A 15,707-nucleotide genomic window follows, 5' to 3' on the forward strand; every position below is an offset into this window, starting at 1 on the left:
CGGGGCCGGGGCCGGGGCCGGGGCCGGGGCCGGGGCCGGGGCCGGGGCCGGGGCCGGCGGCCGGCGGCCGGCGGCCGGGGGCGGGGAGGGGGGTAGGCGGGGAGAGTGCAGGGGCAGATCGGACTGTCAGCTGACAGGCACACACCTTTCCATCCTCTCGGTGATCGTGCCAGACCATGTTTTCCGGAGTTGCTCCCAGCAAAGACCTAGGACAGCAGGCGTCCTTGAACCGCGCCACTGCAGCCTATATGACACTACTTTGCTCCACAACGATAAAAAAGACACTGCTCACTGCTCTTGGGAATTATAAACAAGAATTCTGGTAGACATCTGGTAAATCTGGGACAGTTGCTAAGTTCAAACAAGAGGGCTGTCTCTGTTAAAAGGACAGGTAAAAAAAAAAAATGTATAGGAAGAAACCTGTTCAATACAAGCTCTTAAAACCGGTTTTTGTGCTCCCAAATATAAAACATCTCTGAAGCTGCTACTATTATTAACACTTCCTTTTTCCATATTTACAAAAACAAAACAAAACAAACAAAAAACATCTCACTGACTTGCTAACACTGCCAAACAAAATGCTAAAAGTGTGGCTTCTTTAGATTCTTAAAAGGCAATTACAGGAAGAAGAAACTATTTCAAATATGAAGAAAATGGATTTTTTTTTGAAGGCTTCTTAGGTATGACTATTAAGGCATTTAGGGTACTGCTTGATGACTAAAATTAAAAACAAAGCAAGCTGTAAAAAACTGTTAGTGACCATTATTTTTATGATAGTATCACTTGTCAAAGAAAACTCACCTGTCCAGCATCCAACTCTTGCTGTTCCAACCTCCCAGAACACACTGCCTGCTCCACAGTGAAGCGTCAGAATGAGTCCTCTGACCTGGATATCACTCATCGAAATGTCCCAAATAATCCAAAAGCCTAGTGAGTTCTGAAAATATTCCAGGAAGTTTCTAAGATATTTCTTCCTTCTCTTTACTCCCCATCACTCTTTGTTTTTTATGGTATTGTAAATCCACTTGTCTCACTTAGCACAAAAGCTTTTGTTAGTTAGTAGTACTGTGAAATAAGAGTTACTAGTACTGTGAAAGCCATTAAAAAAAGAAAACTCATTTATCTAGACAAGGATATTAAACGCATAGTGTCTAAACCTCTCACTTATACAATGAAAATGTGAAGTAGATATAAATTTTACGGTATCTACAAGCAAAACCCTGTGGCCTAACAAAACAAAATTACCTTTCTGATGTAACTTTGCAATGAAAATTTAAACTCCACTGTCATATGAATTATATTCACAGAGATGAAACAACAGAATTTGTTTGCTTCCTCATTCCTCCATTATATCGAATCTTCTAAGGCAGCAGGAAAGATCATAAGGATGTTTGAAGATTGCTTATATAAAGATACAGAGGAGGCCAAATCCTATCATATCTGTTATAGAATAGAGCCTGACCATGAAATCTGAATTAACACTGTAACAATTTACTTAAAATTCTCTGATGCAGACCCCGTGAAGCTAAATCAGAAGGGAAACACTGTTAGCATTTTAGAAGAATTAAAAGAACAAAACAAAACATGGCAGAGGCCGTATTACAGTCTAATAAAGGATTAGATAAAGCAATCGTTGCTGGAGTATTGCTTCTGTGTAATAAAATGAAGGGGGAAGAGCTCTGAAATGCTGGTTAGACTGTGATAACTTCCCGAATGAGTAACGGTGGGAAGTCAGTACAGTGGCCCACAACCTTCAGACTCTATCCACACCCTAGAAATAGTGACGAAGTCGTAAATGAAATAAAATTATAGATCAAGTTCTGTTTAAAATTAATAAGGGAATCATGGAGAACTTGGTTTATATTTATTTTTTCATTAATTACCCCATGAGATCAGAATCAAGAGATAGAGTAGAATGAATGGCAACTTGGGTTAAAACTCTCATTCTATATATTCTGAACGTTTCCTTTGTCTTAATTACAGCACGGTCCCAGAAAGAATATGTGCAGTTCTCATCAATCGTGTATACTTTTATAAGCCTTTCAGAACACCTTTTTTTTTTTTTTTTTTTTAAATAAGAGATAAAGTGAAGAGTGAAAGTTACTAGACTCTAGGCTTCACAGAGGTGTGGGGAAATATAGCTCCAGAAAGAACAGAATATCAGGTATGGTACCAAGACAATCTTCATAACGACTCATGATAACGGAAGATGCTATATGTGATAGGTGTTATCCACATGCCAGAGACTGTTTGAAGAACTTCACATCTATTTCACAAGCTTAACCCTTACAACAATCCTATAAGGCAGGTACTATTACTATCATCCTCATATATGAGATGAGGAAATTGAAGAACAGAGGAAATTGAAGAACAGAGAATTTAGTAATTCCCTCAAGGTCACAGCTAATAAATAACTGGGCCTGGATTTATACCTAGAGAGGAAAGTGTTTTAAAGTCTGCATTCTCAACCATATACCACTATCTTCCATCTATACTGCTCATTTGCTATACTGCAATTCCAAATCAGGCCACCCGATTCCACCGATAATCATGACACTGCTTGTTTTTTGAAAATAACGTTCTCTCAGAATGTGAGAGCACGTTTCAGAGTAACAACTTCTCACATGATCCTCTGCAGGAAGTATTTTTACTATACATTGTGGTCCAAAAGGAGATCCTCAGATTGTCAGAATCAGACCTAGATACACAGTTCAGTAATAAGGTTTCCTGATAATTTCTTCTGAAGCTTTATCAATGAAAGCAAAGTTAACTGACAAAAAAAGAAATGTATATATATTCTCAACAGACAAGCAGAGGCCTAGAACAAAGTATATGTACGTGGTTTGTAATTTCAGTAGAAATTCTGATAAATACTATGTTCAAAGAATTCTCCTTGATAGGGAACAAGAATTTAGTAAAGATCCTGGTAAAATCATTTTAAGTTTATAATCTTACTAATTAAATATGAAAAAATCAATAACAAATAATTATGAAATAATGTCTGAAAATATAAACTAAGTAATTTTCATAGCCCTCAACTGGTCCTATATTTAAAACAAAATTAAAGCTTGCACTCCTTTTTGTTTTCTCTTTTAGTTACTTTCCAGAAGGCTAAAGGGGCCTTCTTGTTAAAGGACAGTTTTGTTTCATATTTTAACGTGATAGTGAAATACGCATAACTATTCTTAAATACAAAGCAATTAGGAGGACGTAAGTAAAGCAGAGAACGAATCCGTGGTTCGTAATTTGCAATAAAGAAATACAGAAAACCATAGTTTGTTAAAAACACCCATTTGAAGACCCAAAGCAATAGGTTTCTGAACTTAATCCAGGTTAGTTGGCATACGAATAGGCTTACTCTGGGCCAAATGTTAGCTCTTGAAAATCTGATAACTCTTAAAAAATAATATGTTGATGATTTAAGAGGATACTAATCAAATATGAATTGAATTTTTCATCAATTACACGTGATCTTAAAAATCAGAGAGAAGACTGAGTGAATCCTGTCCACGTTGCCCATGGAACCCAATTCATCACTCTGCAGCCCTTCAGTCACAGAGAGGTCAATTAGCCTTCTTTGGCGGTCCCTTTTTCCACATAAAGGAATTGGGCTTGGGGCAACACGTGCCAAATACTTCAATAACAGACACGATGTTCAATTAACTCCCGAAAGACTGAATAAATTAACACAGAACTGAAACTAATAATCATGCCAGTGCGATTAGCATCGGGAAGGGCGAGGAAGAGAAGCAGCCAGCAAGGAGGACGCTGCCTGGTTGCTTTATTGAGCAACAACAGAAAGACGCCTCCATTTGTATTCTTAGCACCAAAGGGTAGAATCAGAAAATAGACTGTGACAATCAATAAAGAGACAGTGAAAAAAGAATCCAAAAAACTCAATTTTCTCAAGCAGCTAATCTATTCCTTAAAACCATGCTTTCAACCTGAAGTTCCTACTTCCTTTAGTTTTCTAGCCCAGCTAGAATCAGATCGCTACCTTATTTTGCTTTATCTCTTTAAGAGTTCTTTTTCATCCACAGAACACTCATAAACATCCAAAGAACCTTAAGTGCACTAAGACGATAAGTAAAAAGAAGATACATGTATTACCTTCAAGAGAACGGATGATGTGGTTTTATTCTAGCACTGCGCCTAATTCTGTATTTTCCAGGAATTTTTTTCTTAAATTTCAAGAATACCAAATTTCAGTTCTTTTTCTGTAGACACTTAAACATCCCAAATGGTCTATAGCCATGACTTAGGTGTATTGAGAGCCCCATACCAGTCCTTCTCTCTCCCATGTATTACTGGACTGAGGACACTCCACAGAAGAGTGAATGAACGAGCCTGTGGGATTATGGATCCCTCACAGGAGACATGGACAGGGAAAGAGATCTCATATATTTTCTTGTATATTTTGATGCCTTAACTATTTCACAGCCATCTCATATTGTACTAAATCCATGGAAAAACTGTAGAAAGAATATATCCCAGATAACATTAGTGTAGCTATACATATATTCTGCCAGATGTACCTGCTACATGTTTGGCAGATACAATTAATCTGTCTTCTTGTCTAACTTTATTAAGGATGATAAACTAAAAGAGCACAAAGACAGTACCACATTGTGTACCTAGATTAAGAAAGCCGAGTGTCTGCAGATCAACCTGTGGGACTGTCAAAGTGACTGCTTTACTAAATGGCTTCACAAGTGGCTGGAAGTGATTTCTCCATACTGCAGGCTAAGAATGACCAATGTACACTCTTCTAGTTTATACCTTAAATCTTAACACATGGAGGCCACCCATTTCATCCATGTTGATTTCTACTCCTTTCACCCAAAGGATGGGGTTGTTGTAGATTAAATAGATTAAGAAACTCTGGCACGTGGCACTACACGGTAAAGAGCTTAAGGGGAAATGGAATTCTTCGCTTCTGACAATGCAAGCTAAGAGAAAAAATGTAAAATATTGTCTACCTTTTTGAAAAACACCACAATTGTGACTCCACAAAGAGTTAAATCCTCTTAAAACCTATAGGCCTGGAGCCCAGGGTAAAGGCAGAACTAACTCCATCTCACCGCCATAAACTTGAGTTACTGCTGGAGGTGACAGACTTAGGTTAATCATATTTTCATCATTATTTATTCTACCAATGATGGGGGGTGCGATTAAGTGGAGGATTAGGATCTTCAGGGAAGAATAATCATAAAATTTGAATTGACATTGTGAGTTATTCATAAGCCTCAGTGATTCCTGAAATTAGTCCAGGCAAGAGCTTCAAACAGCCCATTTAATTCACCTAAAAATATCTAATTCACTAAATCTAATGGAAATAGGAACTCAGAAATAGTGGCCATAAGTTAAGGACCATATACCATAGTATGCACAAATCTAGTAAGAAGTTAGGCTTGAACTAAGTGGATTTTTAAAACTTTTTTTTCTAAAAAAATCAAGGTAAATGCCTTCACGTTTCTATGCTTAATATCCATGGTCAATATGCCACTGATTATCAGCAATAACTTGAGTTAAACAGCAATGACATAAGAACAGTAATAATCTGAACTGGAGCTAACTCTCATTAAATGTTTACTATGTGCTGGGTTCCGTCACAGCTAACTTTCTATGTGCATATATAAAATCTCATTATCTCTGCTTGCCTTCTTTTTTCAATATCTTTATTCAATGTCCTTCTACATTCTACTGGAACATCTTTAAACCTTTACAAACATTGAGAGTCCACAGCTGGCGAGGAGGCTACATTCATTTAGAAAGCAAGTGAACCATTATAGTAACACATAAGCAATTGGCTAATCATATGCTTTCTGCTCATGCCTGAGAATAATTCAATATATCAGTCTGGATCTTCAGGGATGTCTGACAGACTGCTCTCCTGTAGCCTTCCCAACTCTGCACTGACTGGTTAGGTCACTGGGTAGAGAATCATACTATGAGGCCAAGACTATGGCTTTGTTTGCTTTCTGATACCAGTTTATTCTGCACAGAGAATAATCACTCAATATCACACACCATACCCTTAACCTCATGTTTTGAAATATGTGTCTGTGATCAGGAGGGGACCAGATGTGAGGGGGGGGGGCTTAATATAAACAGAGCCCTATTATTAGGAGGGAGGGTGTGGGGAGATCTAAAACCAACACCACCGCAAAACAAATCTCAAGCATGTTTTCTGCTGGTAGTGGACAGCAGATCTGCCTTCATAGACACCGGCTATTTGCTATAGAGTCCATTTAGGTCCCAAAGGGCTGTGGACGAGGCGGTGGTAGAGTTGGTGGGGCGGGGGCAGTGGGAACAGTAGCTTTGTGTACATATGACCATCTGAGGGCAAGGAAAGGAGAGCTAGTACCTCCGAGAATTTATATTATCGCTTACTGCTGACATTTCAACCTCCTAAATGTACAAATTAATTAGAACCCATAAAAAAGTATCGGGAGATTTTAGTAGCTGTAGAAAGTAGCACATTTTAGGATATGATCTGCTCTAGTGAGCAGCATCTCCCAGGCAGTCGTCTAGGGATCTGAAAAAGCAAAAACAAGTAAAACAAAACCTAGCAAATATACAGATTATCGGGCTCTGCGCAAACCCACTGTATTTGTTTTTTTTTTTTCTTCCTCAAGGGGCGGGGGTTGATGGAGGTTAGAAATGGGGCAGGGGGCAGGAATCTGTACTTTTAAGAAACGCTCTAGGGAATTCTGACCCTGTCATGTTTGGAAGCCACCATCCTAGAGACATCAGTTATGACCACTTGGGTTGAAAAAGACTGAATTACTGCACATGACGCGAGTGGCCATCTCTCTAAAACAGGAATGAGAAACTTAGTGGGTAACCTGTAAGAGAGTGTGGATTTCAACCAGAACAGTACTGAGAGCCTTCTTATGCCTCTTAGTGGGTCTTTACGAGGCCTAGACATACACTGGGAAAGATGACATGTGAGCAAAGCAATCAGAGGGCCACATGAGATTGCTTGGAGTCCCAAAGACAAGTGGAGTAGCTTCCCCACTTCTGCTCAACACTACCCTGTGAGGTAGGTATTATTCCTGTGCCCATTTTGCAGATGAGGATACTCAAGGTCCGGAAAGTCCTGTGAGTTGAGCAAAGTCGCCCAGATCGTAAGACAGGAGGCAATGCTTTAAAGGGAAGGGAGCAACAGGCAAAAGTGAGGAGAACGGAGTTTCGGCTCAGGCTTGCCATGAAATTACTTTAGCACTCTGAGCCTCAAGTATTCTTATTTGTAAGTAAAAAGATTAGATTAGGTCACTTCTACGGTCCCTTAAAAGTTTAGCAATCTATGATTTTAAGCTGTCACAAGCAGGATTTCTGCCTCATGGCTTAGCTTCTTTTATACTATGCATTACTGCCATGTTATAATGATCTTCAGCAAAAGAGGGAATCAAAAATCCAGATTAGGTACTACTTTAGGAATTATCCAAATTTAAAGTTTATATATGAGAATAAATAATTTTTATTAATGAACTGCAAGTTCTGCTTTAGTAAAGCTGGAAGTGGGGAGGTGTCTCATGCTTTGGTGACAGATTCTGTTCTAACACATAAGTTGCAACTTGAAGTGGCATCTTCCATGAGACCAGGTGTTAGAGACCGCTGTGTGAGATGTTCCTGAATGCTAGCATGGCTGCAGTACCAACGGTGCCTGCAAAGCGCCTGCCCGGCATAGCCTGGGACACAGAGCACATACTAAGTGGGAGACTAAATGTGCAGAACGGCTGTATAATTGTTGAACTCGTGCCTCATATATTCATAGTTAATTTTGGCAACCGATTTCAGTTACGGGAAGGGAGAAGAGAGGGAGGGGGTGACTTCTCCTGTCCTTCAACTTCCCAGAAATGTATTAGAAATGACAGCCTATGATTGCCGCAGACAGTATCTAATTAACTGTCATTATAAAACACATGTCAGAGCCTGGGGCCTATGAGGGATCTGATGTCTAATTCTCTCCAGAATAATAAGAGTCTCCCTTGAAACAAGCTGGTGAATGAATTTTGTTGTCTTATTAATCAACCAATTTCAATCTACCCCCACCATCTCCTTCCCGTACCTTATTTTTCCTGTTGCATCTCCCTCCCCTAACTACTGTGGAACTCACATTTTAGACAAGAGATGGATTTAAAACAACTTCTTGTCATCTTCTGCCGAGGCAAACGCAATAAAGAGCTACTGGAGAAATATGATATGGAAATGGAAGCTGTTTGTAAAAACTATTAACTCAATAATGAAACAATTATTCCTAAACAACCATGAAAATTACTTACAAGCCTTATTTTCTCTCATTTTGCCATACCACAGATTGCGATTCTATTTTCATTCCTATTAATTAGAACAAAGAATTTAATCCTTTTCTACTCCTATTATGCAAAAACAAGCATAATTATTAGGGAGCTATCTAGTTTCCAATTAATTTTTTTTTAGGAATGAGTTGCAGAGACAGAATCATTACTGACGTCGTCTAACGAGGGTGTTAAGACGAGATAGGGCCTGAATCATTACAGAAAGTCATTTCCCTCAGTTCATTTTTTCATTCACAAGATTACTCAACACCCTTCCCAAACAGATCCATGATAATCTGCAACTAAACAAGGCACACCAGCAAATGAAGCGGAATGACACACAAAAAACGTCAGTTGATAGAAGCTGTGTAAGATCCTTCATATAATACACCTGTAACTCCCACTCACTCCCTCCAACGTTGTTGCAATGCACATCCACAACCATGTAAGATTTTTCTGGAAGTGGAAGACAAATTCTATACCCGCTTAATCTGTATTACAGAGAATGACCAAAGCAGTGTTTTTCAAACTGTGCGTCATAACCATCATGGAATGGATTGATATGCAATAGAATAAAACAGAAAAGAAAATATCAGAGTGCACTGTATGTAGTAAGATATGTTTATATATATATGTATGTATATGTATGTACACAAGTATCTATGTATGTATGCCTGTGTACTGTTGGTTATGGCCAAATATTTTGAAAATCCCTGGGCTAAGGCAAAGAAATCGGTCAACGAATATTCATTAAATACAAAGATGACCCCAAAGCAAAGTGAATTGTGTAATGCTTGTCAGCTCCTTAATTTAACTCCAGGCTCTACTTATTCGACATACCTGCTCCCATCATTCCTCCACAAGGAGTAATCAGACAGTGTGGGAATGATCCTGGTGCCAGAGGCCTAAAGACAAGCCTATGTCTTCTGGTAAAGCCAGTTCCAACTTCTGTTGAAGAATTAGCTGAGATCTAAGATGCTGCTAAATATTTAAGAAGCTCCATCATGTGAATTATTGAAATGTAAAATAAGCCATAATATTTTATCTAGGTGATCACAGCAGATAATTATGTTCTATTTTTAAAATGCTATGATCTTGACTATGTAGTGAGAAGCAGTAACTTAACTATAACATACATATACAAGAGCCAATAAAATCTAGTAATCTACTTATACATCAGATATTTATTTACATCTGCCAGTGAGAGTACTGATAAGTAATTACCATATAAAAAATCTAAATCTGGGTCTTCCTACATTAGCTCTGCTCCAACACCTTGTGCACAGTCTTACATGGCTCAGGCCTTTGAGGGGGTGCAGCTGGCCCAGAGGTTTAACAAGGCAAATGGGTTGCTACATACAGTGTCAGCTCAAGACAAAATTCTTCATTTGTCCATATATCTATCCATCTATCCAGCTAGTACTTAACTGAGTGATAACTATGTATCAGGCATAACGCTAAGTGCTGGGGGATAAAGGTATGTTTTTTGTTCTCAAAAAAATTACCATCTAGTAAGAAGGTACCAACCTCTAAATAGAAAAGTGCATTAAATATTAGAGATTCTGTGACTCAAATATACATAGTGTACAGTGGCGAGGAAAGAAAGGAGCAATTAGTTCTCAGGAAAGGCTAAGCAGAGGAAAACTGGCGTTTAAGCCAGACAATGGCTGGAGGAGGGGAGAGCGTAAAGCCTGAGTTCTCTGAGTGAGGTACAGAGGTAAAGCAGAGAGCAAAGCAAAAGCAGGCAGGGAAGGGTTCGAGGCAAGGTGACAAAGTCATTGGCTAGGTGTTGCAGAAAGACTGCTCTGGGGACAAAGGCTACAGTTAAGATGTTCATTTAGAAGTCGCTGACTTTGAATCCCTCAATTCGAGGTTTACCTCCTCAAAATTATGCAATCCGTCTCCCTCAGCACTTAATTAATTAATACCCTCATGCTACTTCCTGTCTAGACTTTACCAACAAAGTACCTTACCTAAGAGCACTTTTTAAAAAGGAAAAATAAAAGTATGCCTCGAAATTTCCCCTCACTTACTTTTATGCTGGAGAATATTTATTTCAAACATTCACTATACTTCTATGTAACCAAAACACTGTGTAAGACCATCCATAATAAGACACCTACTTTCTGGATGAAAGAAAATTTAAATTTGGTGCACATGTGATATTTCTCATCTTTGATGCCCTACCTAAATGTCATCTCCCCCAGGCAGTATACCCTAGTCTCTTGGCTAGATGTATTTTTATCCCTCTCTGAACTGCCACAGCATCTTATTTAAACTTCTTAATGCACGTGTTATACTCCACCTTTCATTGTGTGTCTCTAACTGGGTTATACGCTCCTTCAGGAAGCATTAACATAGGCTTTGGGGAAGACAGAACTGAGTGAGGACCTTAGTTCTGCCCTTGGTAGCTATGGGAGCTTGGGTAAGTCACTCTTCTGAGTCTCAAATACCTCGGCTTCAGAATAGACACTATTATCAACTACCCTTTGGGGTTGTTTGGAAGATTAAAGTCTCTAGTATAGTGGCTGGCACATAGTTTGGGCTCAGAAACTGCTACTTCCTTCTCTCTTCCTCCCTTGACAAGGGGCTGGGCATAGCTTTAGTTTTTAAAGGAAGAAGAAGAACATGCCAAAGGTATGCAGTAAATATTCGATGCATGAATGGATAAATAAATAAATGATAAACAAATGGAAACAATACATAACTCAATAAATCTCTAGCAGCAGAGAAAGATCGTTGGACATGGAAGTATCCTTGAAACCATCACACCAAAACTGAAGATGACAGTCTAGTGACTTTATGGTAGAACAGCCCTACTGTTAGGGCTATGGAGTGTAAAGAGTCAACCATTTGGTGTGATTTTGTGAATTTCTTGGGAGTGGTAAAACACGTTGCTGACTGGATGGAGAGTCACTGTGAAATATCACAGTGAAACTGCCTACTGGACGTGATTTATGAGTTCCAGTCATTACCCCATCCCCAGGTCCCCAGTCATGATGGTGCTGGAGGCTGCAAACTGCAATTTCTATACCTCTGGCTGAGACTTAGTTCTTTAGAGTCAGTCAGTTTACCACAGGGGTCAGGCCTGATACGTTTATATGTATCTTTCAGGAATTTTATGAGTAATTAATCAATGTAAGGTATCTTGTTTACAAATAGCTGGAGAAGATGCATTTGGGCACCTTCTTTAGCAATACAGATAGACTACAAGGCAGAATTCTCTATAAAGATAAAACACAAATTTTTTGAGAACTGCTTTACATAGTATCTTCTATATATGAAATACTGTTCCATAAAAGGCAACAACAACAACAACAACAAAGCTCCTGATGGGAAGAGGACAAGCGTCATTACTTTTGAGATATGAAGCTATGGGGCCATTTTGTTCTTTTTCACTTTGGAAACTTATTCAAGATTTTCCTCCCACCATCAAACTTCCATGCCTTGTCTGAAAATACCGAAGTGCGACTGATGTATTTTATCACCAAGGGGTGGAAGTTGCTTGGGTTATAGTTGAATACAACTCTTAAACACATACAATTCTATAAAGACAACTTTAAAAAATAAATAATGAATTCTAATTGGTGCTTTGCTTGCGGATCAATCCTGGGTCTTAACCCTGGTCCTAGAATGCCTTATGGTAACTCATCCTGAATTTATTTCTTCAAATAGAATCCACGTGAAGGCTTGTCAGGCACCCAAACTTACAGCAGGGTAGCTTAAAATCATAATCAAATGCATATATTAAAAAACTACACAAAAAGGTACCAATAAAGGCCATATATAGCCTCATATTCGTTCAGGTCAGATATTACTGCTAAGTGAGTCTCCCCACAACACAAAAACCATTTCTTAGAGCTTTCTAGAATTGTAAATTTGTGTACACTTTGCCAACAGGATGTGACCTCCTCAAGGTAAGAGCTATTTTTTGTTGTTGTTGTGTTTTAAACTCCAATGCCTGATATAATGTTTGGTTTATTAATAGCAAAAATTTACTTACTGAATAAATATCTTATTAAATCTGCATTGGCTCCAGCTAGCTTTTAGTGTTTTCAAACAAAACTATTAATAAGCTAACAAGCACGATCATAAAAGATCAAGTAAACCATAGTCTACATGAGGGACCGCCATGTGGAAAATCTACTTTAGAAGACCACGGAAGAATTAAAAAGATGCAGTGGAGCCCGTGTCTGAGAGTCTGGGCTCTGGAGCGAGACAGGCCTGTGTGCATATCTCAGCTCTGTTAGCTGTAGGGTGACGGGCAAGGTGCTTGACTTCCTGCTGCCCTAGTTTCCTCATAAATAACCTGGAAATCATGTCAGCATCTACTTGCTAGGTCTACCATCAAGATAAACAGGATAACACGCGCTAGATGCTTAAAGTGATTAAAAAAGACATAATATTATGATTATAAAATACAAGGACATTTATGACATTTTTACTGAAATAGCCATATGAGGGATCGAGATTACATTCTAGCAAATATTTAGCTAGTGGATTTTACCTATATAAGTAAAATTAAATAAATGCTCTCTTTACAAAAAAAAAAAAAATTACATTCTACATGTATAGAAGGGCATACATGTTGATTTTTACCAAGCTTATTAAAGCACTGATCTACTCTATCTCAGCATAAAAACTGACCACTTTCTCGATGTCTCATCTTGGCGCAGGTGGACATATTTAAAATATAGCGATGAGGCCAGAAACAAAGGCACTTGCTATAACCACAGGAAAAGAGATTCTGTTCTGGAAAAAAAGGGTGGCAGATATCATCGAAGTGTGAGGCTCCCTGTGGTGACTGCTAATAGTCCTTCAAACCTGGAAGCTAATTCTGTACAAAAATCAGCTCCTTTGGATATTAAACATTCATGATAAAGGGAATAAGGGAAAAGTTCAAAAATGTCTCAGATTTGCTTTGTTATCTAGGAAACAGGATTGATGTATTGCGTTTGGAGATTTTTTTCTTCATTAGCAAATAACCAAAAGTTTCTCTCAAGTTAGGTCTTTTTCTTTTTATCTTAAATAAATGTTAACTGTCTCTCTTAGTTGTTAATAAAAAGAATAATAAAAAGAAACCATTTGTCCTTCTATGTGCTGAATGGCTCAAGGCACAATGTGTGCAGACAGACTTTAAAATTGGAATAAAAACCAGACACAACCCCAGGACAGAAAGATTTGATGGATCAAAACCATGTCTGTTCAGTCTCTGAGAAAAATGGTGCATTAATTGGGAATAAAACTTTCCATTTTAGTAATCTAACCACTATGTAGGTGGTTGGCAAGTTCAGCCAGTATCAAATGCCAAAATTTGGCTTTCTGGGTAACTAAAGTCAAATCTTCAATGTTTACGACCCAACCAACTTATTTCAAAACAAGTATGCCGCAGGCCTCAGCTATCTTCTTTATAAATATTCTCACATTTAATTCTCAGAATGTTTTGTGGTAAACACTAAATGAAGATGTGCAAAGTGACGTTCAGAGAGGTGCAGTAACTGGCCTATGTACGATCACACAGCCTTGTGTGCGGCCAGCCCAGTCTCTGGCGCATCAGGTGTCGAAGCCTACGTGCTTTTCATTCTAACAGAAAGCACACAGGCTGCGTCCTCCCCGTATCTTCACCTGCCTAATTCCTAATTTATTCTGAAAGATTCTGGTTAAATGTCATGGTCTCTGATACAACATCCTCTTTCCTGTGTTCCCATAACCTGGGCTTTACATTTCTTCCAAAGCCCTTATTATAACATTTTGAAATTATCCATTTACTGATCTGACTTGTTCACCAGACTGTGGCTGTCTGAGAAGAGGGGCCTTGGCTTTTTCCTCCTGGACAGTTCAGTGCCTGGAGGCAAACACACCAAAAAGTGTTTGTTGCACTGACCTGAACATCTGTCCTAAACATGGCCTCAAATTTGAGGTAATTCATTAGAATGTTATCATGTAGCTAAGAGATATTACTTTCCTGTGAGCCAAATACAAATTTCAGATAACTAAGAATCCCTCTCATAAACACTGCGACGTTTCCGTTTTGCCAATGAAGGTTTATCATTTAACCTTGGTGATAACTGAGTTTAGATGCTTTACATGTGTCATGTCATTTAACACTCTCTCTAGCACTATAAGGCAGATGTCACTGAGAGCCCCATTTTACAAGACATCAAGGCTCAGAAAATTGGCGGTTTAACTGAAGAGGTGTGTTTTGAATCTGTTTCTGTCTGGAGCTAAAACTAAAACTCTTAAAGTTTTTGACATGAAGCAGAGAGAGTAAACAGGGAAAATAAATTGCAAAAATTTTTTAAGTTGGTATTTTAGAGAAAGAATTTAGTTTTACACTAAATGAAGAGATAAGAATCAAGCCCTCTGAATAGAAGCAAGCACATATGCAAATCGAAGGGGACAGTTATATAAATAAGAATTCCCAGCTCATCACAAGGTAAGTGGGAAAATTTTTAAAAAATATCTAGTGTCTGACAAAGACTGTGAAGAAGGGAAAACCTATGGAGGTAGAAAAATTTTGAAACTAAGAGGATGAAAAAGAATGAAATGGAAAAGACCCAGGTCTACTGGGAATCTTATTTTAACTCTAATGAAAGATCTGCAAGCTTGGGAAAGCCTGTAAATATACTAAGTATCATGAGTGATCATAACCAAGTGAACCAGGTGATCTGACTTAAATAAAGGCTTCGGAGAATATAGCAGTCTTTGCTAATCATTCTCAAGTACTAATTAATTCTTTGCCTTTCTCTTCTAGCATAGGTGATAAAGAGGTTTGGAAAGGCAAGGAAAATTTTCCTGAATGGTTGAACATTTATCCTTCAGTAGATGAACCATGTGTTGTATCAGATAGTGGTTTGGTAATGCTCACCATTAGACTCTAAAACTCTATGATTCCTAATTACAATCTGAAAATAAAACACCTCTGTTAAATTTTAGCCAGTCCAAATTTCACTGAGGTAGATAAATATTTTTCAACTACTATTCTAATAAATATCACTATTATTATTTTAGGAAGCGTATTAAATTGGAATTTAACTTAAATAGAAAGCCTGTTGCTTTCCTTTAAAGAATTACAGTTTCCTGTGTTAAGCAAATAATAATTAACACAAGTACATAGTTATAATTAGCAGGGAATTTAATTAAACAAATATGCCAACATAACCAGATGCATGACAAAGTAATTGTAATATGCCTTGCCAACGTATTCTTTCCCACTCCAGAGTTCTTACATAGTAATTATAAAGCTATCTCTGTCTTTTTTAAAATAAGCACAGAAGTTCCAAATATGAGCTTCCTAAAAGCCATATTCAAGGAAAAAAAAAAAAAAGTTAAAATCTTACTGAAGGGGAGCACTGGAGAATGAGATCATTTATTTCACTCAGCACTCCTGATAAAAGTTCAATC

The 15,707-nt window shown here is 38.1% G+C and overlaps 1 protein-coding gene across 1 annotated transcript in view; it reads right to left on the minus strand.

Moving 5' to 3' along the window:
- EXOC4 (exocyst complex component 4) overlaps window positions 1–15,707 on the minus strand; it is a 640,998-nt gene that overhangs the window by 224,662 nt on the left and 400,629 nt on the right. The window lies entirely within an intron of this gene.

This window comes from Pteropus medius, unplaced genomic scaffold, assembly GCF_902729225.1.
Source record: "Pteropus medius unplaced genomic scaffold, Ma_sr-lr_union100, whole genome shotgun sequence".
NCBI lineage: Eukaryota > Metazoa > Chordata > Mammalia > Chiroptera > Pteropodidae > Pteropus > Pteropus medius.